Source organism: Larus michahellis, chromosome 1, assembly GCF_964199755.1.
Source record: "Larus michahellis chromosome 1, bLarMic1.1, whole genome shotgun sequence".
NCBI classification, from domain to species: Eukaryota; Metazoa; Chordata; class Aves; order Charadriiformes; family Laridae; genus Larus; species Larus michahellis.
In genome coordinates, this window is record NC_133896.1 from 151,556,096 (window position 1) to 151,578,301 (window position 22,206).

Sequence of the window (22,206 nt, forward strand, 5' to 3'; positions counted from 1 at the left end):
TTTTAATATACACATTCATGTGTATTAAATTCATATGTATGCAATTAAAAGTAATTGTTTTTACAAATTTAATTATATGACTCTCGTACCAAACACTCTGCATTAAAAACAGGCAAGAGAATAAACAAAATGGTGTCAAATAGCCTACTGTCAGAAGACTGTGAAAAACAATCTGTACTGGGGCTTTTAAAAATACAGGCAGTATTTTTGATAAAATTATGTATTGGTTCAAGGGCCACTTTTTTCTTCAGTGCACACAGTCAAGCCTTCTGGAATTCATGACCACTCAAAGCCTCTAATGAAAGCTGAGCACATTAGTCAGAATAACCTAATCGCTCTGTCTTTGAAGATAAACTCAGCTTTTCTTGCTCGTTCCCACATACACTGAAATGCAGAGACACTAGGAGCGTCATCATCTTGTAAGACACTTGCTATTAAATCTATTCGTGATACAAGGCTGACCTGAGGTATGTTTCAGAAATCTTTCTCTTTGTCTGCTCTAATCCATCAGAATCCTCTCAGCTAAAACTACCACATTTATACATCAAAACTGTATTTTTTAAGTAAAGCTGTCACTTTTAAGGCATGCATCTTTTCAGGAAAATGTCAGGGATGTTATACTTGGGTGTCCTTCTGCCCAAGAGGCCACCGGAGCCTGAACAATGAAGCAAACAAGACAGCTAATCAATAGCAGTCACAGCACTATTTTTTATCCTCCAACATCTTCATTTTCAACTCGGTACACATCATTACAATAGGAAAACAGGACAGTCAATCTCCATTAGGTTCAAGCACTGCATGAAAGAATTAATTTGGCTGCCATAAAAATGATGATACAACTGCATGCCCTTACACCTTTAAAATTTATTCTAAATTTACAGAAAATACTTGGATAGGCAGATTGCCTGGATATGAAGGCAGGGGCATATTGACTTGTTTTTTCCTGTTGGCACAACAGATTTCTTACCGTTATGATTTCTCTGAGCATTGGAACACATCCTGTACATTTTTTTAAGGCTTTGGTATAAAGCAATTTCACAAGTACTTGCGTAACTAATCAGATTGAAGGTTCACGATGCCAGTTTCTCAGAAGTATGTCAGTGGCACTGAGTCTCGTTGCTAGCACTAAAAAATATCCTTTAAATTTGGGATTTTCAAAGGAGCCAAGGGATTTAGTTGTCCATAAGCCATTCAAATACAAGTGATGAGGACCAAACTCCCTTTGGCTGTTTTGACAAATCCATTTCGAGTAACGACTCATTTTCACATTTAATTTGAGTTCAAAGGAGTCAAAGTTAGGATTCTCCCCCTCCTCCATGCTGACTGCTTCCAGCATCTGGCACCGCACACTGACCTTATGTCATTTGCACGTGTATGCATATATGCATATATGAGGGGAGACCTTATTGCCCTCTACAACTACCTGAAAGGAGGTTGGAGAGAGGTGGGTGTTGGCCTCTTCTCCCAGGTGAATAATGACAGGACCAGAGGAAATGGTCTGAAGTTGCGGCAGGGGAGGTTTAGATTAGATATTAGGAAGAATTACTTTACGGAAAGAGTGGTCAGGCACTGGAACAGCCTGCCCAGGGAGGTGGTTGAGTCACCATCCCTAGAGGTGTTTAAGAAACGTGTAGATTTGGCACTTCAGGGCATGCTCTAGTGGCAGAGATTGTAGGTTGTTTGTTTGTGGGGGGTTTTTTGTTGGTGTTTTTTTTTTTTTTTTTGGTGTGTGTATGGTTGGACTCGATGATCTCAAAGGTCCTTTCCAACCACGAAGATTCTATGATTCTATATGAATACACACGCAAACACATCCAGGCAAAATCACTGAAATGGGCCGGCATATGGCAAGAAGCCTTGCTGGCACTTCCAACACATACACTGGCACTTCCACAGAGGGAACAGGATAGAAATGAAAAGCATGCAGAGACTCCTAAGTCTCCCTTCCTCTATGTCTGTTAACATCCTTATATTTCCTATATTTAGCAGAGGATGCACGTACAACAACTTGGTCCAGTACAAGCTTTCAGCACCCGACACGCTAAACTGCAGGGGGAACACTGTTCATGCAGCCAGCATTGAAATAATTTTGTGTCCAGGGCTATTTCGAAGTAAAACTGGGTGGTCTTATAGTTGCTAATTATGATGTGGTTCTGCTTGGTCAGATGTGCTGATTTTAACTGAAAGTGGAGAAATCTGTTCGTTTATAAATAGCCCCATGTTTCAAAATTTCAGCAAATTTTGAACCTATTGGTAAATAGATTTTTTTTTTGTCATGGAGTAGTAAGCAATCAATACTCAGTCTATAGGCCTGAATGCTGAGAAACAGGCCTTAAGTAGAAGTGAAAATGAGAGGAATGTTCCCATCAGAAAATTTACTCCAGATCTGCAATGTATGCAATGCTTTCCAGTGGTACTTTATTAAAAAATTTCAAAATATACTTGACACTAGAAATATAGGACAGGCAAATAAGACAGAACTTTTCTCAGTGCTTTGGAGGAGCAGCACATCAGTAAAAGCCTCTGGGAAGAAAGAGTACTGCAACATTTGGGGAGTAAAGCTCCATCATCTAGCGGACATCCTAAATGTTTTTTAGTCTGTTTTCTCTCTTTTGTCCTCTGGCAAAATTTTTCTCAATATTAGATTCAATATGAAAATACCTGTAGGTTAGTCTCATGTACACCGTCCTGTTCATAGCTCCAGGACATTACAATGACTGTCCTGATGTTTTTGAAACTTCTGGAAAGTTATCTGCTCCCAGATCTTTCTTCTGTAAGGCAGTTCTCTTCTAGCTACACAGATTGAATAGGTTTGTGGTTTCCTTTTGTTTCAGTTTTAATATTACACATCCCTGATTATTCAAAGAAGTGAAGGTCACGATTAACCTGTGGTCTACATGGAAGTTTATGCAATCATAGAATCACAGAATTGCCTAGGTTGGAAGGGACCTTTCAGATCATTGAGTCCAACCATCAACCTAACACTGACAAAAACCATCACTAAGCCATCTCGCTAAGCTAACTTTAAGACCACGCGTGCATTTTAGTTTTCATCTGGATCAGAACTTTTACTTAAAACTTTTCCGCTTTTCATACAAATTCAGAAAATGTATTTTAATTATACTGTCTTTTGAGGGAAAGTGATTTTCTGGTTTACATAGATGTAATGAAGCTATGGAATTCCTTTTCTCTGGAGAAAATTAATCTTTTGGCAGGTCTTAAGAAGGAGGAAATGTACAGTGAGATAATTATCTCAGGATGACTTAATGATTATCAGGGGATGTAGCTAGAAATGAATGGAAAAAAACATAGAAAATGTATTTTTTTTATATTAGATGGGCTTGTTGAACACTTCAGCACCAGGAAATGGGGGAAATTTTATTCACAGAAGACCTATGCTTTACTCAAGACTCACTGCGGTACCTACCAAGTGATAGCTAGAGCTTGTGTTGGCTTTTCACACCTTTGGTCTACATCCTAAATATGTACAGGGCCACTGAGTGGTTTTTTTTACTCTTAATAGGAGTGCTGAAGAGAAGTACACCTCCATCAAGGAACCACAAACATCTATCATTACTTCCTGCTGATGGCAGATTGTGTATCTGTACGAGCAATGCCAACAGAAGACAGAACAAACCTGTTTGAGATAAGGATTGAACAAAGTGACAGCTGAAGGCATGACAACCAAGGCAGAACACTCACTATCAGTTATTTTTTTGGTGAAGTTTGGTGAAGAGTGTTAAAGATTAAATTCTAGCTGTGGCTTAAATAACATTAAGGTAGTTCAGAAAGGAGTACATTTATCTCAGGTAGGAAAGGAACTGACAAAAAAGAGTAACTTTTCAAACTTCAGACTATGTCTTGTGTTTTCCTAGTTTCTACATTTTTTTTTCAGATTTCTAACATTCTGCTACTGGAAAGGTCACTCTTCTTCTAAGATAACTTCCCTAAGGATCTTCACTGTTTTATATAAATATGCAGAAGCAAGCACCCCCTGTATATAAATTTCAAATTTACATTCCATTTTTTATGCACAGGGCAGTAATGTGGGTGGTGTTCACTAAGTGGCCACAACTTGAAACAGCAGGAAAGCTGATTTATACCTTGAGTTTTCCGCTTATCCCCTTCATCCCACCTATCCTCTTCATCCTTGTCCATCTACTTAGAAGGGCAGCAGAGTCCCTTGTCTTTCACGTGTCCCTTGGAACATGTGAAATGTTCCAAGCCATGTCGTGTCTGTTAGGCCATTTTTGCCAAATCCTAGACAACTACCCTACAAGTCAGAGCATATGAGCACGGTATGGCCAGGCTGGAATAGACCCCTGATGACCCCCTCCTGGTCTCCCTGCGTCCACCTGGGATGAACCCATACTCCTTGGTGCCTGCTGAACTTAGGCTTTCCAGACCATCCCTGTCTCAAACACTAGACTGGTTCAGGACTACCTGTCTTCCAAATTTTGGTACAGTGGACTCCTCAGCTTAGCACAGCTGAGAAAATAAGTTGTTCTCTGCTATACTTTGTCCAAACACTGTTTTGGTGAGATACCCCAAACCAGAAACTCCACATTGCCTTCAGCAACTCCCCCGAACCTTACCTTTCTCATCCAGTTTTTAAATGTTCAAAGCTTCCAGGGATAAGAGAGAGAAAATTTTCTTCCATACGTGTGCATAATTCCCGTTACTGCTTTCAGATCTGTTTATTGGCTGAAATATGTAACCTGTTGCATGCTTTTTCATTTTCTTTCAGGTCAGTCATCTCTTCCATCCTTTTATCAAAATAATTGGTAGCAATGCAAGACTCAGAACCATCTTAGCTGTCGCACAAAGTGGATGTCAACAATATCAGTATAAAAAAAAATTACATGTTATGCTGTTTCAAATGCAGAGATAGTATGAAAAAGAACACACAGTGGTGTGCTATGCATCATTTAAAACCAGACATACTCTCCTGCCAAGATCCTTGTCGCTGACAGTGTTAGATGTGTGGTTTCTCCCTTTTTACTTTTTACAGGGTTTAAACTTAAGGCTTTTTGGGTTTGCTTTTGAGGGTTTTTTTTTGAAACAAAGGTCACTTACTTAGCTACAGATAAATAAAAATTCAAGCATCCCCAGAAAAATCAATAAAGGTACTAAAAATCTAAGTTGATAATAAATTTTTGTTCCCCCTTCACATAGTTCAGGAATGTCAGTATTTACTGGAACCACTGTAATATCAGATATTTCAGAAGAGTATTGATTTTGCCACTGAAGTGTGACTAAAGGGATAAATAAACTGCTCTTGGGGTCAATCGATCCATTTATCTTTGCTGTTATTTTATAAAAAGTCAAAGCAGCATAAACTTTGATAAATAAATGTTATCATGAAAGAAATACTATCGATATGAAGATTTTGAGAACAATGTGAAAATATCCAGTCTGCCAGCACTGAGCGGCAAAATCAGGATTATATTTATGCTGCTTTGAGTACTAACAATGAGGGCAAAATATGTCTTTTCACCAGTGATGCACAATGAAGAGTTTACAATTCTGAATGTGGCTCAGTGAATTAGGATGAGTGTTACCATATGTAAAGTAGAATATTCCACAAGATAGGAAATACTCACATGATGAGAAAAGAAAAGGGAGAAGAGCCTTTATTTTTGTATTTGCAATGAATCTGAATCACAGTTGTACTGATGCATTCTGCTATTTAAAAAAGAAAACATTCGGTAACAGCTGATGTATTCAAGTCGATGAGATAAGTAATGAGAATGCTCTGAAGTGACTTTATGTAGCTTTAATTGTGAGCAGGATAATAGCTACTTCAAGAACTCACAATGATATTATAAAGATTACAGTGCAAAAGTCACGCAGAGCCTGCCACAATGTGATTATGATGTGAATTTAGGGTGGTAAGAGAATATTAAGACAAATATGAGGTTTCTGTAAGACATAAGAAAGCGCTGTCATTGTGAGAAACTATGAGTCTACTTTGCAAAGCTATACATGTAAATCAACAGGAAAAACGCAATGACATCAAGATAAAGTGACAGAGAGAAGGTGTATAACCCTTTTTTATATGATACCTAGCTAATAGGTGGGTATTATCCGTCTGAATTAAAATATTCACAACCTAGACACCTCAGCTCATGGCTAGTCACTCTCTGCTCCGCTCACAGGCAATAGAAAGCAGCAGTCTCTCTCTGAGGGCAGTTCTTCTTCTAAGGTCTGTGCCTAAGAAAGACCAGATGAATCGCTCTTTGGAGGTACCTGTTTTGGTCTTTTGACTATAAAAGGAGCCTAGGCTAGACTTGGACATGCAAATTTTAAACATTGCGAGTGAAAGGAAATGAATCCTATGCAACATGTTAGTGATCAGAAAGACATACTAAATTCATCGAAGTGAAAGATCAGGAGGTAGTTGTTCAAAAAGCAAAGTTTTCTTTCCTTTAGCCATCAAATTTAAAAAAAAACCAAAACAAAACAAAGCAACAAAAAACCAACAGGGACACAGAGGGATATACAGGTGGTTTCAAACTTACGGCAGTTTGAAATGGTTGCATGAGTTTGAATGAAGACATCGTTGGCGAGACTGGAACGAATCTCTTCTTGTTTTGTTTTTTTTTCTTAAAATCTGGGTTAATGGCTCCCCATCAGGCTCCTAAGAAACCCAGGGGAGAGCTGCTGAAAACACTACCACCCTTTTGCCAGTGGAAAAGCACATGGTGTCTCAGAACAACCAAGGTCTTGATTTCACCTCAAGCAGCATACTAAAACTTGCAAGGCTGTGCCCCGCTCTCCCTGAAGAGCGAGCACTGAGAGAAGAGCTCCTTACCTAAGGTACTACAGCTGTAGGGGAGAGACTTGGAGACAGGGAGAAAGAGAAATGAGGAAAGGCAACTTTCATGAAAACTTCACCATGAACAGCCACAAAAGTCTAGAGCAAAAGGCAGAGGTGCTTTCTTACAAAAGAAAGAGGTGAGACACGGAGACTCTTGGAAGTCTGCAGGACTACAAAAGCACAGCTAGCGAAATAAAAGCTGCTGATGGGAAAAAAGGACTGTGTTTGGTGGTTAATGGAAAGAAACTGAAGAGCATGAAGAAAAGGAAAGCTAACAAAAGCTGACAGAAGTTAATAAAGAAGCAGGTTTCCTTTTGGTTTAGCATGTAAACTTCTATTGAAATAAATACATTGACACAGTTCAGGATTGCAGTTTTTAATCTCCAGAACACAAACTCTGATTAGACATCTCAATTGATATCTGGTAAGTACCACTGTACCACGGTCTTGGGAGATAGCCCCTATGGCCTCCCTGGGTCCTTCCAGGCCTGCTGGCTAAGGTCAAAATAAGGTAGACCTTATGTATCCTACAGCCTTAACGTAGCCATGCCACAGACAGGCCAGGGCAATGACAGCTGACATCCAAGTGTCTTCTGATGACATTAGGGATCCCCGGACCCACCCAGCTCTTTAGATGACCATCTAGAGCTACGGGGCATACACCATTTGCCTCAGACACTTAAGAGAAGAAGATCCTGGAGTTCAAAAGTGAACTCTGTCTTTTACTTCTGGCTTTGAAAAGTGAGGTTAGAAAGCCTAACTTACTGCATAGGCTTTAACAGTGACAGAGCCTTAACGAAAGCCAATGAAAGCAGCTACTGCTTCTGGCTACCGAGTGACAAACTTCACCCACGTGCAGGCAACCTCCCCTCGCGGAGCAGAGATGACTACCACCAGATGACTGTCACGTGCAGTCTTCCTGCAGTGACACAGCTACAAACAAGCTCCCACATGTGAACTCAGCCGGAGAACTCAGGAGGGGGAGATGATACTCTACTTTCCAATAACGAGGATCAACCAGCTCTAGGGTCCATCTCAGGCACTCATCGTGACCCTTCTTGGTAGAACATGCTTCAAGAAAACTGTTCACATGTCTGAATCTGGCCACGTGTATAACTTCAGCTTGCTGAATCAACGAGGGCTGGGTGCTAAAGAAAACCAACGACAGCCAATCTTTATGTATTCACCTTGTTTAGAGACTGACAGAGAGCAGCTTAACATTGGTCGGAAACACCTACCAGTACTTTATTTCATTTACAATCAGGAGAAAGAAAAGGAGACAGAAATATTGTGCACAGCATATGTGTGTTTTACTGTCTGTCCTGCCAGTAACAGCTGCCAAGTGGTGATCTATTTGCTTCAGCAAACCATTAATTTTCCAACTGTAACTGGAAACAAACAGTAGAGCTATAACATCTCCCATGTTCCTGCAACAATATTCATCTATAATATACAAACATTTTTCAGGTATCAGGGTATATATTCAGTATAAATATATATGTGGTATAATTTGATTTCTTTCCCCCAATTTTTTGCTGCCCACCGGTTCATATATGATACAGTGCATGTTTCCTATGGCCTGGGATGCTGTTTTGGCTCACTAACTGGACAACTATACAACTCTTCCCTTTCTGTAATGCTGTTCTGTGAAGATCGTATGTGTGTTTGGGAAAGACGGCAAATCAGCCACACCTCTGAAAGGAAAAATCAGTCCCACAGCCGCCATATGAGATACGACTTCACTGCTGTGCTTTGATATAAACCTGGCTTAACACCAACAGATTGTCAAACGCTTGTTGTTGCAAAGCTTTGAAGCAGCAGCGTGTTTCTGAGCAAAAACATAAAGGACAGGGAAGGCAACTGACTCAAAAGGGGATAGAAATTCTGTTACTGTGGGAGAAAAAAGCCACCACTGGGCAGAGCTCTGCAGGTGTCCCCTGGGACGGTGGCTGAGGGATGGCGGGATTACCCACTCCCAACCATGAGAGGCAAACCTCCCTCCCCAGCAAGGCAGATAGCAAGTCTCTGCTGACTCCCACAGAAGAAGGAGCAGGGGCAGCGAAGATGCCTTTGCCTGCGTTGTTTTGACATATGCTATACCCGTCGGTTATTTTTAAATCATGCCGTTTGACAAATCTGCTGAATTCATTCACAATTTCTGATCTGCAAGCCAAGTTTCTCTGTTACTTCTAGGAATCTATGCAAATGGTGACATGGTGCTTGCTGTTTTGCTCTGTATTTTAAAATCTCTACAGGTTGTGACTCCTCTTACTTATCTGTTCTATTTGCTGGCAACTGTGTTAAAGACTGCAATAAACAAACTAAATAATTAAATCATCCACTTTCTTACACTTTAAGCGATGCATTATTTAAGGGTCCAGGCATTAAAGTCTCAGTCCTGAAAACATGCCCTTGGGATCAGCTGCTTTAAAGTCATCTGCAAAGTTAGGCAGGTGTATAAATGCTTGAAAAATCAGGTCCTAAAAAAGTTTACTTTATTGCAATGGTGAGCAATAATCATAATGAATCTGTTTGGTATTCTATCATACATTAAAATATAGCACCTATTCAACTGCCATCAGAAAAGTAGTCATGTTTCAGTGTTTGTATTCTTTTCATTTGATAAATGTGTTTGCTTTATGCATTTGCTTTATGCAGTGAAAGAATATTAAAGCAGACCTGGTTAACATCATGTTTGGAAGCATAAGGGAATTGTTCTTTGGGAGGTTTCACTCCTGCCAGTACTAAAGTATTGTGAAAAGCAAAACGAACATATGGTTAAGCCAATGTAAATGCACTTCTACTGAACAAATGAACGCACTTAACTGCACCAGTTAAAAATCCCCAAATCTTCCCTTTTAGCATTGCCTGGCCATGTTATCCCCATGAACACCATCTACATTATTGGCTTGATTTCTTATACCTCAAACAGTAAAAATCAATTAATTGGGAAGCCTGCTGAATAATACATATTGCTTGACCAAATAATAAAAAGTAGGTCATCAAGGATCTGGCCCTGGTTACCAGCAGAACAGCACAAGGCAGAATTTTGCTCTTGCATACACAGACTGCAAAACCCATGGCAAGTGTCCGAGCTATTTAGGAAGGGTAAAATCTGTCCTTAGATCCACTCAACTGGCCACCCGCAGGTAAGGTTTATTTTGGCTTTTTCTTTCTTTGATATAGCTGGTGCTGGTTTTCCTTTAGTTAGCAGCAACGAAAAGGATGCTTAACTTTTTCATAACACCTCCAGAAACTGAAGAGCTCTTCATAGCTCCTGGCCATTCAGACAAACTCTTCCCTTCCCCTCCAAAGAATCACGATATCAGCACAAATTCCAGATAAAACTTAACTGTTACTAATTCAGTTTCCTGGAAAAAACAGCACATTAAGGAAGCAGCAGATGTTACTCTGCTAAATGACAACTTGTGTTAAAACGTGAATATTCAGAGCACTATTTCCTCTTGGTCCCAAGCTGATTCTAGGAATCTGCTAAAGGGTCTTTAAACAATGAAATTCAGTGCCATGACTTGAAGGATTACTGTGCTTTGCCCGTGAACATTTGGGCAACAGACGCACAGCAAACTCTGGCTGACCATACCACAGTTAAATATTTCAAGGGACGAACAAGAAGAAAAGAAAAGCGAAACAGCTCCCTCCTCAAACCCAAAGAGTCCAACAGAAGCCCAGCAAGTAAAAATGCTTCTTTTGGAGCCAAGACATATATAAGAAATATAGCAGGAAATTGATCATCAAAGGCCTGTTTTGTTCAGTAAGGGCTGCAGTCCCTTATACCTGCGATTCATCCCTCCCTCCTTGCTAAAGGGGAATTACTGTCCTCCTGCAGGATGTCACTTGCAGGTGGTAAAGACTCACTTACGTTGAAGCATCCACACACTCACATCACCTTGATTCACGTGAGAGTCACCAGAGAGAAATGTGCACCGAGAACACGCCACTCATCTGGCCTGTTTTAGCTGTCTGCCTTAAGTGAACTGAGACCGATGAGTCCCTGTTTCTCTCCTGTGACAGCGAGGAGAGTCTAGACAATTAGCTGGGATGTCGACATTGAAAATACACATCTGATCAGATGAATCCCATCTTTACAAACCTTGGTGGAAAAGAGAAAATGGGTTGGGGTTTTTTGTGTGCAAAGATTTGGGCAATAACTTCAAAAAGTTAAGAAAATCGATCCCCAGCACCATGTAGGACAAGTTGGCTTACTGACTTACTGGCCATTGGCTATTCCAAAACCCACCAAATCTGTATGACATTGCAAGGTAGTCACAGATTAAACAAACATTGTGAATAACTGTTGCTAAAAAAATTGGCTGTAAGTATACAAAACAGTATAAAAATACCTGCTTTAAGAGTTTTTGTTAAGACTTTGATGGAAAAGGGAAGTTTATTTGGGTTGTTGATGACCTAGCTTTGCACGCAGAGGGAAGACTCTACAGAAACCAGAGCAGAACTTTGCTTTGGCCAATAAATGGAAACCATCTCCATGTAACACAAGGCCCAAAAGATCTCCCGAGTATCACAGTCTATTTATCTGTCTTTTCTGGAGCATGTGTGCCCAAACCGTTCGTGAGCTGCAAGCTGTCCCTCTCCCCAGCCAGGCAGGTTCCTGACCTGGCATTGGGTCTTTAGGTCCCACTTGCAAACCCAGAGGCTCCTGGCTGCATCTATCTGCAGGTGCCATCGTGCAACCTAATCACCTGCATGGCTGCGGAGCGGAGAATCCCTGCCTCTCCTCTAGCTGAGGCTCCCCTGTGTGTTCTGGCCTGTTTAGAAGATGGGCAGAGAAGACGGGAAATTAACCGTACTGATGAATCTAAGTATCCCAAATCATTTACGTCAGTTCAGCAAATGCCACTGAAATGATAGTATTTTGCTCAGGCAGTTAAGCTGTTCAAAGCACACCCAGTCCTCCTCTCCATGAACAGGAAGAGTGACAGTTTATGAACTACCCATTAACCAGGTCAGCTGAACACCCTTTCCAACTGTGTGGAAGTCAATTTGAGTTAACTGGATAATGATCATACCTTAACCATGTTTGCTGGCCTCAGATTTTATTCAGTCTGATATTCACCTACAAACATCACAAATAACAAATGACAGAGCTTGGAAATACTGAAGTCTTAAGTAATACCTAGTATCCTAACGTAACAGTATAAGTCTGAGATGTTTTGGCTTAATGTGGCCTTAATATTTAGGAACTTTCAAAGTGAATGGCAATTGAGCAGCACCACTAAAATAGTCATGTTATTAATAGAAGTCATACACAAAGACAGTGGATAAGAAGAGACAAAAATTATTTCATTCCACCATCATCAATCCTATGTGCAATTAATTTTTTGCTGTCCTAGGCTGGTCTTTCCCCTACCTTTTTAACAATTTGACAGATTGACCTAATTAACACGGATCGATTTGTACATTTGAAAATCAGGTTTCTTTCTTATTCTGTCCGACGTGTTCTTTCTCCTTCACCTCTCTAAGGTCTCTGGTTTCTTTCACTGCCTTCTTTTCTCTTCCTTGCTCTCCTTTAGCTTTGTTATTTCATCTTTCAAATTCCCCCAAACAGGACTTCAGGTAGTTCTAACCTTTACTTATTGTAAAAATTGCTGAATCAGAAGTTGTCAGGAAATTCTGATTTAGCTTTTCCACATTCTATAGAAGGAGCACAACTATGTACTGACACTGTAGCTGAAATGCCAAAACGATAGTATTTATGCCTCTGGAAGCCATAATTCCCTAATTCGGATAATATTATACTGTATTTTTATAATACAGTTTGTCTTCAGCAATGACAGTTATACAGTTTTGAATAATAATAGACATTTTTTAAAGACTATACTAATCTCTTATCTTCCCATTTGTTATTTCCTTGTCCTGCCTGTTACTATAATATTATAGTCATGCATTATGGACATAAAAGGCTCTATTCTATCATGAGATGTGCACTTCAGACAGATTGTCCCCACCAACTATTGCCAAACAAATTAAACAGCACGAACGTGTCCGTGGCTATAAATCTTCTATGTCTCCTCTTCAAATACTTCCAAAAATATGACTTTCCTTCTGAACCATGCAGGACCGGTGGACCTGGGTGGTATATTGTTCATTGGTGCTTGCAGAAGCAGACCCCACCCAGAACGAGAAGCGCTATGTTCTGGGACTTCAACATGGGCCAGATTTGACACAGATGCCATTTGCCATCTTTCCTTCATATACCACCTGTGCCTGAGTAAGTATGGTCTGGCCCCCTGAGGCACATTTTATTTTCAAGGGGTCTTGAATAAGACACCTGTATGGGGGACACTTGGGCTCAGATGGGCAGCAGTGATCCAAGCAAATGGGACAGATGAGGATTTTAATGGGATTTGTGATTTGGCAACTGGAATTCAGAGCCTTGCTGTAGGCCTCCTATGGGCTTGGTGTAGGGCCTCCCGTATCACAGGCATTTGCCCATTCCCTGTCAATGCACCGGACATCTGGGTCTTCCTGTAGTCCATCATATAACGAACAATGAGACCCAGAAGTGAATCAGCAGCTGGTGAGAAGAACAGTGACGAGCTCTTCACCAAGAGCAGCAGGTCCTCTCCTGCCATCAGCCCCCAGGCAGGGCCACGCCATCGCTGGTGCACACACCTTCTCCCCTGCCTACCCTGTGCTCTGCAACCTCTGCCCTGCCTACATCTCCCTCAATATGCTCTTTCCTACCCGACTGAAATGCCTGAATAATTACATCGTGGGCTACATGGCATAATCCTAACTCTTTGTAGCTGTTTCCCGTCCTTCTTGTTTCTCCCCTGTATCAAGGGTAATTAATTTTATATTACAAACCAGCCACTTCTGAAAGATCTGTTGACGTTCAGATTAAATGCAAAATTTCAGCCTCCTTCATGTGCCCTTGATAAAGACAATTTTATAGCCTTTATGTCAGATGTTTTGGGCACTAATTGTGCCTTTATTTTACTCAGATAAATGATTTTGCAACAGTTTGGGTTGGCTTTTTTCCCCCCTGTAAAGTAACACGTACCAAGTGCCTGGATTTTATTTTCTTTTTTACCTTTATTGGACTATATTAGATACAAACAGACTCATTACTGCGAAGTGCACAAACCAGAAAAAATATTTCTAAGTTTAAATCCAATTATATGATGATTTTCTGAGCATACCATTAGGCCTATTAGCAGTAGGATGACAAAACATAGAAATGCATAAGTTAACAAAGTGTAATAGACCAAAACAAAGCACAATAACTGGACAAATTAGAATATACAAATACAGCTGATACAACTAAATGTTCCAAGAATGTCCCCACATCAAAAACAGAGAGAACCCAAACCATCAACCACCCACTGAGAGCTGTCTGTCACTTAGACCCAGTCCATGCAGCCACAGGCACCTTGGTCTCTCCACTGCGTGGGAGCCTGAGGTCTTTATGGGGATCCTTTTGCACCTGAAAGTTCCCAGTCCCTGCACACATTGCATCCTTTTCACTCCTGCATGTGCCAAGATGATCAAAATTGGGCTGCTGTGCTCTCCCCACTTCTTCCCACCACCATCACAAGCATTTCCACGCCTCTTGTCTTGGGGAAAAGGGATGTCCCCCAGTTGGGAAAAGCTGGCTTGGTCAATAATAGGATTTAGTTATCACCCATTGTAGGCACCACAACTGCATTGAAGTGGCTCAGGCACCTTCCCATGCAGGCTCTGGAGATGTGGCATACCCCGTAGCCCAAGCCAAAGCCCTACTATGGGCTTCCCAACCCGCTGTTCCCCGCCTGCTGGTTTCAGCATGAGGATCCTTCCTGTAAGAAACCTGCAGGGCTGGTATCACCAAACGCAAGACCTTCAAGAGTATGGGTGCTTCCTTTTAGCCAGAGGATGCTCTGCTAAGGTTAGGGAACATGGTGCCAGCAGCCTGAAGAGACACTCTTAAAGAGAAACAAACACAGCGGGGACAGATTCAGAGCCATCTGCCCTCAGGGAAGGAACAGGAGCTGGCAGAGGCTTCGAGCATCTCGCAGACCGATAACATGGACTTGAAAACCTGTCAGACCAAGGAGAGACTGGGAAATGGGCTTTCCCTTTTCCAGGTGAGCGCTCTCAGCTCTCACCTCTGAGCTGCTGCTGGAGAGAGAGTGAAGGGGACCGATGGTAACAGGAAGCACCTCAGGCAGCTTTGTCTTGGAGCAGGAGCTCACCAGGGGCCGTAGTGGCTCAAGCAAGTGAATTCGGAGTAGCTAGGAGCATCTATCTGCAGCCCAGAGTTAGAGGCACAAGCCCTGGGGAGGGGAACAGCAAAAAAATACAGCCCTGTTTGCAGGATTTCCAGCTGGCTGGGTTTGGTAGGGCTTCTGGACCTTACTCCCAGCCACATGGGCCTGTCCATGCTATCAAGGTGTGATATATTGCTACAAACCTGAAAAGCCATGCTATAAAGTAACAGTTATTAGAAATGTAAAGTGCAATGTGTAAAAAATGCTGTATTCTCCTTATTATAGAGGAGTAAACTTTGATTAGTGGAAGTGATTAGTCTATAAAATTTAACTTGCCATTTATTAACTTAACAACCTAACAACCTGGCGTTATTAAATACTCAGGGTGGGAACCGCTGTGACCTGTGGAAAAGTATTTGCCTGCAAAAGTGCAGATCAATAGTTCTACATTTAGCTGAAGTTTTATGTATCATGCCAAATACAGTTCATAAATGTCACTTCATAATTTGCATTAGTACAAATTATTAGCAAAGAGTCACACCCCTGGCTTGCCACACCAAAATACATTATTAGTTGTTTCAGCAGGTCTTCTGATTTATAGTTATGTTTAATGATCCTGTTAAAAATACAATAAATAACTTTTTTGTTCTAACCATTTAGAGTCTGTATTTTTTTCAGGTACCGTGCAATGAGGCAAAAGTTTATAACAGGCTGAAGTTTTAAACCGTTAGAAACTAAGCTGAATATAGGAATATGCAACAATCAAAGACCATCAAGAAACCCACTTTCTAGATATATAAGATCACAGAATGAATCTAAAAATGTGATAGACCGAAAATACAAATTCGATTGATCTCTAAAAAATGAAAGGTCATTTTCTAGAAATGCTTTTTAAAATTTATTTCTTGAAATAGTACTTTCTGAAAAAACATAGATGGTGGTATTTTACTATGCATTCCAGTGGCCAATTCTAACTGCTTTCCTTAATTATGCTGAGGTTACAGACATTTTCAGTCTCTTATCCAGATATAGTATTCAGGGCAGTAGCATTTGCAAGTTATGTGTTGGAGACAGATCTGAACTTCAGACTCCATGTAGCATAGTGAGCACACCTTAACAATTTTAATTGGCCACAATATCATCGAGAGGTCACCAGTGAAATCTGTATCCCAAAGTTTATGGCTGTCATTTTATAGATTTTGATTTAGGGTTGGCGCTCACACAGCAATTAATGATCAAACTGTGATATTTAAACTACTGGTCTCAAATGCAGGCGCTCTTCCTGAGCAAGCGGAGACCGTGACAAAACCAAGCAGAAGGTCACAGCCTGCTCCTCCCTGCAGACGTTGTCCTCTCCCTACAGCCGGAGGCTGTAATCCTCCCGGTGTTTGCACGGGATGTGTGCAAACACAGATCTCTCCTGTCCTCCATCCGCCTGCGGTGGTAAGGACCAGATGCATCCCGGCCCAAGCCAGGTGTTAGAGAAGGGGGGAGAGAGGAGCTAACTAGGGAAACCTTCAAAAGGTTATGTTCATGATGACAAATGTTGTGCAAAGGGTCATAAATGCACTTTCACGGAAACCTGCAGATAGAAGGGACGTTAGCCAGAGCTTCTTGGGATGGTGCATTCCCCATCATTTAACACCCGTAATGGAACAGCGTCCTCCTATTTCTCATGACACTGTTATTCTTCTTAATGGGGATTAACAGCCTTTCGTGTTACTTCCTGCCTAGATTTCTCATGAACTACCATCCCCGCATCAGATACTATATTAGCCAATAATAAGAATAAATGACAGACTGCATAGTTTCTTGCCTGACAAGGGTGCTGCATTATCCCACCACACAAAGAGTACAAAGAAATTTCTGGTTTTTTATTTATTGTTTCGGCTATTACATAAAAATATTACAGAAATAAAAAGTCTGAAGAACTAGTATGGTGTGGTATTGCTCCAGTCATAATGTGCTAGTACACAATCAATTCTTATAAAAGCTTTTCTCTTTCAGAGTAGTTTAGCTGTCCAAAGGGAATAAATAATTTACTGCTTGTTCAATCCAGTACTTCTCTCCTATTATTTTAAAAAATTTATTCTACTTTGCATTTACCACATAAAGTGTTCTTTGTTTACATTTTGACCATTTTAAAACTGTTTCCTCTTTAAGCGCATAGAGGATACCCTTGGGCAAGGGAGCTCACCAACATGACGCTGGATGGCTTGAGAAGAGTTCAGGTGTGCGTTTTATTTTCCTTATTTCTGAAGCCAGTATGGGCTACCTGGCTTTACTTCGATGTAGCTTTTCATGATTTCCACATTTTCAGATGAAAACCTTACAAAGCTTATAGACGCGGACGTGTATTCTTAACATTCCTAAATACAACCTGGGTAGAAACTACCCCGTTGTTGACACGGTTGCCAGGAAACTCTACAGAGAAAGGTTGGAGCAGCTTGCTGACACTAGAGGTGACCATGTCTAAAAGGGGACCACACGGTGTTGGCCACCAGAGACCCCCGTGCAGCGCTGCACCGACACTGCCCACTCTCTACCAGCTCACGGCTGCACGGAGGAGCTCCCCCATCCCCCTGACAGAGCATCCCCAGCACCTTCCACAACCTAAGATTTCTTGGGGAGGAACAACCTTAAATACTCAAGTACCTCCATTTTTTAAAGAATGCTGTTATGCTCTAGGCATTTAGTTAATGCTCGCTTCTAGCAGATTTTTTTTCACATTTTCACAGATAAAGTACTCTCAGTAGTTCTCCTAAGAAAAAAATAGTGTTTCATTTGGAGACAGGGCTTAATTTATCATTAAGAAAGAAAAAAACCCTAACTTGTACATGTTATCTATGCTGTCTTCCCAAATGTTTGCATCTTTAAAGTATTTGAGGAATAATCTCAAAAAGATGAGAATGAAAATGAATGCATGAAATAGCACCACAAATGGCTGTATTAGTGGTACCTTCAGCTGAGAAACCCACAACTTAATTTTTAAATTGTCTTTATCAAACCGGTTTGCTGGCAGGGGAGAAGTCAGTATTTACTAGCGAAATGAACAGTGTTTCAAGGATCCAATTTCCAATGCAACTTTTCAGTTTCACCTCCTCCCCAAACACACACATAACAGCGAATCTAAAAACTCCCAAGACAAATTGCATGACCCATACAGCCTTCTCCTAAAATCCTTCTAATGACAATGTCAAAGCCACTCATTTACTGTGTTTGGTGTCACACAGAGATTCTGAACTGCATTCAAAGCTCAGATGCCAGAGTGTTTTAAAATAGCATGGTTACCTGATTATAAAAGGGATATATGCTAGGGCATCCCTTTGAAACAGGTAAAAGGCGTATCAAACTCCCTTCTAAATATGTTACGATGTTGGCCTTGCCGTTGGTGTTATTCCTTCCTAATTTCTGCTCCAGCGATCACTTGGTGACTCTCACGGTCACGGTAAGTGGTCTCTAGGTACATTTGCAGTATTTTCACTGATGTATTTTTCAACTAAAAGTGTGATGAATACACAGTGACCTGTGAATGATCTTGAGGGCTGACACTCCTCTGTTGACCCTTAAAACTTTGAAATAACTACAGTAAAATATTTAAAGACAGGAATGAAAGATAATCTCTCTCTAAAATGCAATTTAATGACTAGTGGGTATTAAAAGGCAACATATGCGGCCATCCTAAAATATAGTGTCATCACTCCAATTCCAGATTAAATGTAGCAAAACCCTACTGCTAGTACTGGAAGGAATACAATACTAGATTTAGTTAATGATTTTCCCATTACATTGCAAAACCCTTGCATCACTGGCTCAAATTCCTCATTAGTTTTACGACCTGCCTATGAGACCACAGGTCCAGGTCACACCGCTGGACAGAACCTTCAAACTATTGCTTGGTTTGGACCTGGAGGTTAGTGAAGAGCAATAGAAATGGAGGTGTAATGTATTTCATCGCCTGAAGAAGCACGCTTTTCCTCTCTAAGAATAAAAACCCAGGCTTGCTTTCTGCAGCTTATTGACAAGCACCTGGATCCATGTACACTTGGATCATACTGCACAAGGGCTTATGGCTATTCATGCTACTTCTGCATGGAAATTCAGCAATTGATCTGTGAAGTCCTAGACAGTCTGGGTCACATTCTCGAGGCAAGAGATTGAAAATTTTAGGGCAGAAATATTTGACTGCACTGAAAAATTCAATGTTGCCCTTCACAGAATTATTTATAAACTCACTAAATTGTTTCAGGTGAAAAAAAAAAATCAGGTCTACATCTACAAGACCGTAGATAGCGATCTGTTTACCATTAGCCCCACTTTTAGCACACAGTACATATGAGAACCAGGTTCACATCCACTCGCTAACTTGACTGATTGCAGGGGTTTGAGCCCAGGTCATTACACTTCTTCTCCCTGGTTCACTGCATGTTCAAGTAGGGTGCAAAAATCGAGGATCTCCCACAGAACTAGCTGGGTCAGCTTGGCCCTGCTGTGCATGTTGCGTGCTGAGTAGATGCTCATTGGGAAGACAGGAGAGCTACATTTAGATCCATCTTGGTCCAAGTCACAGCAAGGCTGAACTCCCACTCAGCAATGTGGAGATGGGACACATGCAATTTCTCCTGTTAAAGCTGTTCCGCTTTTTTGACTGAATATTTAAGATTCAACAAGATAGGGAGCAAATAACTAAATAACTCCCCTGACTGATGGGGAATTCATTCAGGAAACAGGATGCCCGGGTTCTATTCTCTGTGCCAGGGACCAGTCTGCAATGAGAAAGTAGAACAGCATCAAAAGAAAGGGTGGAAAACCCTTCTCAGTCCTCTCTGGAGTATCCTACAGGCTTGCAGTCAGACCAGTCTTTTGAAGGCTTTTCTCTAGAAGTACCTGTGCCATCTCTTCCTCATCCCCTTTTATCAGTCTAATTTGACACTGCCTTTGCTTTCAGCACAAGTGTGTTCTACAGCAGCATTTTACCTTTGGGTTGGAGCAGGATTCTTTTTTCCATTGGAAACAATTCCCCTAATTTTTCTTTCTGATGAAAAAAAAGCTTTTCAATTTCAGCTAATTCTTCAACAATTTTTAATGTATTTTTATTTGGCTAGAGAACTAAAGCAAAGCACATACAACTTACTCAAGGCCCTGCCATTTCTTGAAATTTTCCTACTGCTGTTAACTGTGATGACAGTGGAACTGAACCTTCTGAGTTTTAAGCAAAACATATCAGTTAATGGTTATTTCCTGAATTGATTTCCTTTAATTCACTACAACAATTGGCTAAAAGTAGCCTGGGAGCATTACAACTCGTATAGGGGTGGGAGGAGGGAAGGGATTGAGACACTCCGGAGAGGTCTGCTCAATACCAGCAGGAGTTAACACTGAGTCCTCTGACAATCAAAAAATAATTGTAAGTCGTTATGCATATTCAAAAATGCCTGAGATCATGCTTGTAGGCACCCACATGCACAGAATCCTCTTGTCTCCAGGCAAAGCGTGCCTTCCTGGAGGTTGATACCATCCCACTAAAAACCTCCCTGGATTTGATATTTACGTGCCCAGCTCTGGGTAGATCCCAGCAGTGTCAGAGATGCTTGACCTCTCCCAGAGAAAGTGGCCGGCAGTGCGAAACTTCCAATGAAGCTCCATGGATGCTGGATTTTGTTTGCTGCTTCTTTTTTCTCTGTTTCAGGAACTTCAGAACAATCATCTACCTGACTCTTGTCAAATCCCAAATTCAGCTCTGCGAGTTGATGCTATGCATATGGTAGAAGGGGAACATTTGTGTTTGGGACTGAACAGAACTTGAAAAGACAGACTGAATACACTGACACAGAGATAGTAATATTAACTATATCCTCATAAATATCAAATGCCTTTTCTTAGGTGACTGAAATGTCTTGTTATCACATGATGACCAAGTTCAAAGGTAGGTGCTTACTCAGCAAACTTCTTATGACAAGACATCCAGTAAGACAAAGCCAGTATTTAATGCCAAGAAAAAATTGTGTGGCTTGGTGGTCATGGCATTCATCCAGGTGTGAAGACTTCTGGTTTCTGCTTTCCCTTCCAGTGAAGAGTTAATAAATGGAGTGTGGGAAGGGATCAAAAGAAGAGATTGCAACACCTTTTCTTGCTTTTCATGAGGTGCCCTATGTGTATACAAACACATATCAATTGAGAACGGATTGAGAGCAGCCCTGCAAAGAGAGACTTGGGGATACTGGAAGATGAAAAATTAGATATGAGCTGTCAACGTGCGCTCACACCCCAGAACGCCAACCATATCCTGCACTGCATCAAAAGCAGTGTAGCCATCAGGTCGAGGGAGGTGATTCTCCCTCTCTACTCTGCTCTGGTGAGACCCCACCTGGAGTACTGTGTCCAGCTCTGGGGTTCCCAGTACAAGAAAGACATGGACGTGTTGGAGCGAGTCCAGAGGAGGGCCACAAAGATGATCAGAGGGCTGGAGCACCTCTCCTATGAAGACAGGCTGAGACAGTTGGGGCTGTTCAGCCTGCAGAAGAGAAGGCTCTGGAGAGACCTTATTGTGGCCTTTAAATACATAAAGGGGGCTTTAAGAAAGACAGAGAAAGACTTTTTACCAGGTCCTGTAGTAACAGGACAAAGGGTAATGGTTATAAGCTGAAAGAGGGTAGGTTTAGACTGGATATAAAGAAGAAATTTTTTACTCTGAGGGTGGTGAGACACATACAACAGAGGTTGTAGATGCCCCATCCCTGGAGGTGTTCAAGGCCAGGTTGGATGGGGCTTTGAGCAACCTGATCTAGTGGAATGTACCTCTGCCCATGGTAGGGAGGTTTGGACTAGATGGTCTTTGAAGGTCCCTTCCAGCCCAAACCATTCCATGATTCTGTATATCTTTTCATACACATATATAGACATATATTTATATACATGTATATATACATATATTTATGCATACACATATATGAGGTTTTGGAGTGACATACAATGTATCTCTTTTTAATTAGCCCTGAATATAGAACCCTCTGACAACATTTGCTCTCTTGTAGTAGAAATCAAGTAGCTTTAATCAACTCTGCTCTTTCTGAAGCACATAGGGAATATCCCAGCACTTCTCCCACTGTTTTCTGTCCTACTAGTGGTCAGAGATGTCGTTCCCAAGGATCACATATA

General features: G+C 41.2%; 1 protein-coding gene across 2 annotated transcripts in view; it reads right to left on the reverse strand.

Moving 5' to 3' along the window:
• The window catches only part of AFF3 (ALF transcription elongation factor 3), a 339,067-nt gene that overhangs the window by 211,500 nt on the left and 105,361 nt on the right, over positions 1-22,206 (reverse strand). The gene's annotated exons all lie outside the window — the stretch shown is intronic.